This window comes from Nicotiana tabacum, chromosome 14 (assembly GCF_000715075.1).
Source record: "Nicotiana tabacum cultivar K326 chromosome 14, ASM71507v2, whole genome shotgun sequence".
Lineage (NCBI taxonomy): Eukaryota > Viridiplantae > Streptophyta > Magnoliopsida > Solanales > Solanaceae > Nicotiana > Nicotiana tabacum.
In genome coordinates this window covers 106,699,590-106,703,785 of record NC_134093.1, presented here as the reverse complement: position 1 = coordinate 106,703,785, position 4,196 = coordinate 106,699,590, and positions in this window count along the sequence as shown.

Genomic DNA, 4,196 nt, shown 5'->3' with positions numbered 1-4,196 from the left:
GTATGAAACTCGGAGTTTGGTATAATGTAACTGTTTGGAGGTGTCACCCATGCTAGGTGACGGAAGTGTGGATGTACGCCGTGAGGGATTGAGACTTGGTCCATCCCGGGAGACTGCGAAGTCTAATTGCCTTTATTTGTATTTATATGCATTCCTGTCTACTAGAACTTGACTGCCTTTCATGTTAGAAATCATGCTTAGGCTATATTCCTGCTTATGGTAGTTATATTCAGTCATAGTGATTTTTTACATGTTTACCTCAATCTCTACTATTTTCCCTGATGATATACTGTAACACTTTGATTTGGGCTGTTTTCCCTTTCTTTATTGAGAGCTGTGAGACTAGAGAGGTTCATGATTGAGTGAGGCCGAGGGCCTGTTTGTGAGGTATTGTACCTTAGCACGTGAGTTGTCTGTGCGAATTCTGATATGATATGGTGGCACGTGAGTTGTCCGCGTGGGCCTTGATATGATATTATAGCACGCGAGTTGTCCGTACAGCACGTGAGTTGTCCGTGCGGATTATAGCGCTTGGGCTGTAGGAGCCCCACGTGAGTCTGAACACCCCCGGTGAGCGCATGTACCTATTGAGCGTGTGCATTGAGGGCTGAGAGTTGAGTGTCGAGTTATTGAGGGTTTGAGTGACAGTGTCTGTGAGGTTTCATCTATTTCACTTTGTTGCTGTATTTAGCTGATAATTGTCTGGCTGGAATTGGTAATTATGCAACTGATCTTTGCTCATGTTTACTCTTAACTGTGAAAATTATCAACTGAATTGTTCTGTATAGCTCGTCACTACTTCTCAATTCCATATTTATTTCTGTTACTTGCTGAGTTGGTTGTACTCATACTATACCCTGCACTACATGTGCAAATCCAAGTGTGTCTGAGCATGGAGATTATTGAGTCCAGGCCTGTTTGAGTTTCGGAGACTGCATGGTAGCTGCTAGCGTCCGCAGGACCTTGTTACTCCTTCCATATTTCTTTTCGTTTTGTACTGATATTTATACATTGGCTGTAATAGCTTTAAATACTTAGACGCTTATGACTTGGTGACACCCCGATATTTGGGGCTCTTTTTCCGCACTTTGTTACAAATTTGAGTTTAACTTTCATTTTATGAACAATTTCTGATATGGAAAGCTTTACTTTACTTTTATATTTATCTTGGAAGTATTTTTGGGAAGGTCGGCTTGCCTAGTACCACTGATAGGCACCATCACGACACATTAGGTTTTGGGGTCGTGATAGAAGCTCGTCACTACTTTCAGTTCTTTATTTATTATTGTTACTTACTAAGTTGGTTGTACTCATACTATACCCTGCACTTCCTGTGCAGATCCAGGTAATCCCGGATATATTGGGTGTTGATTATTTCACACAGTCGATTTTTCAGAGATTCAGAGGTAGCTGCCATGTTTCGCACACCTTGTCTCTCCTTTCCTATCCTTTTGTTTATTGTATTTGGTCTCAGATTATTATAGACCTTGTTTTCCAGACTTGTAATGTATTGATGCGCATGTACTCAGTGACACTGAGTTTTAGGAGTGTCTTTATTTTTAATGTTTGTGGGATTTACTCTTAAACTTAATTATTATATTTTTAGTATTTAAAATAAATTATGGGTTATTGGTGTTGTTGGCTTGCCTAGTATTACGATAGGCGCCATCACGACAGGTTAGGATTTTGGGTCGTAACACGAGCCTAGGTAAGACCCATCCCACATATATATACATAATAACTGACATTCAGTCACTCAGTACTGTACAAGGTCAATCCAGCCCAGGGAACTCCATCCCAAATATAAATGTATAGGAAAACTCCATGCCCAGGGAACTCCATCCCAAATATAAATGTATATGGCAACTCCATGCCCAGGGAACTCCATCCCAAATATAATGTATAGGGCAACTCCAAGCCCAGGGAACTCCATCCCAAAAGTGAATATATATGGCAACTCCATGCCTAGGGAACTTCATCCCAAATATAATATCCACTGCGCTCACTGTGTGGGGTGCAGACTCCGGAGGGGCTCCTTCAGCCCAAGCGCTATAATAATCCAATCTAGCCTGTTGCGGCGTGCAGCCCGATCCCATAAATATCCTCACAATCAGGCCCTCGGCCTCACTAGTCACCAATCTCTCCAGTCTCTCGGGCTCACAATGTCGTGAAAATCAGCCTAATAATGATGATATGGTTTATCAATGAATAGCAACAGAGACTGAGATATGATATGAAATGAATGAATATGATTGAGTATGTAATTTCAATGTAAGCAAATAACTCAACAGTAAAAATGACCTTAGTGGGTCCCAATAATACTAGCAAAAAACCTAAGCATGATTTCTAACATGAGTCACAACTGAGTTTCTCTAACACATGGAAAAGTACATGGAAAATAACAAGTTACTTGACTACATAGCTCTATAGAATCGACTGAATCATAATTTCTGCGGTGCACGCCCACACACCCGTCACTTAGCATGTGCGTCACCTCCAAACAAATCACATAACACATATATTCAGGGTTTATACCCTCATCTCCAAGTTTAAAAATGTTACTTACCTCAAACAAGCCGAATGCCGAGCAAGCTAAACAATACTCCGAAAATTCCATTACGCGCGTATCAACCTCCGAACGCCTTCCTAACTCCTCGATTCCAAGCCAATCGATCCGAAACTACTCAAACAATGTGCAAATTAATCAAAATATACTCCGATACTTACAATTTAACAATTTATAAAAAATTTCAACTCCGTTTGAAAAGTCAACCAAAATTTAACGGTGGGGCCCACATCTCGGAATCCGACAAAAATTACAAAATTCGAATCCCCATTCAACCACGAGTCCAACCATAGAAAAATTACTCAAATTAGACCAAAACTCGGCCTTCAAATCCTCAATTAAAGTCTATGATATTTTCTACCATTTTCAACCCAAAACACTAATTTGTTGATAAAAACAACAATAGATTCATGTAATTGAACCAAAACCGAGTTAGAATCACTTATCCCAATTCATATGGTGAAAATTGCCTCAAACATCGCTTCAATCCGAGCTACATAGCTCCAAATATGTTAAAAATGGCCAAAACCCAAGTTTTAGAATCTGTCCAGGCAAGTCGCATTTGACACCCGCGATTTGCCTCCGCCCCAGAAAAACAACAATTTGTTCCGACACGAAAATGAGCATAACTCTCTCATATGATGTCCGAATTGGACGATTCTTTTTTCTATGGATCTATAATTATAATACAGATCTAATGCTTCAATCAAAACTGAATTTGGAGCTTATTTGCTTAATATGGTACCATTTACGCTTGAAAAAAAGACGTCGAAACATTCTAAAAATATACAAATTAAATATCGGGCATACGCCCAAGTCCAAAATCACCATCCGGATCTAACGGAATTATCAAAACTCCGATCCGAGGTCGAATACTAAAAAGTCAAATTTTGTCAACTCTTTCAACTTAAGGCTTCCAACATGGAATTCATTCTTTCGAACATGTTCCGAAATACCTGAAAATAAAACCGACAATTCATACACGTCATAATATATCATATGAAACTATTCAAGACTTCAAATAGTTGGACGGGTCGTAAATGCTCAAAACAACCGGTCGGGTCGTTACACAGACCTAGAGAAAATATAAATAGACAAAGCAATACCTTGAAGTATTGCAAAAGGATTAATGCAAATTCATACCTTCTCCCATAAAAGGGTTTCGTGAATAACGATTAACTAACTAGTAGCATATACCTTTTGGTTTCTTTGCAAGCTGAATCGGAAAGAAAATTAGCTCAACTCGTTTAGGAAAAAGATTGGTTTTCACTTAATCGGATAATCTCAATTGGTTAGAAATTCGTGCTAATAACGTGTTATGAAATAATATAAAACAAAGTAAAATAAGAGAAATTTAGAGAAAGATAATTAATAAACTTTTCTTCATCTTACAAATGGCAAGAGAACCTCCTATTTATAGGAAGAAATAAACTTGGTCCCAAAGTAATAGCTTGATTTTAGCTAGATAGTCTCATAGTAACTAGGATAGTTTCTATAATTACATTGGCCTCTAAATATTTTGCTTGCACTCCAAGTAACTCTATAATGAATGGGTATACATAATTAATGATATTTATAACACATATTCAATTGTTCTTTTACGAGAGATTGACTTCTTTCTTCATAGTAA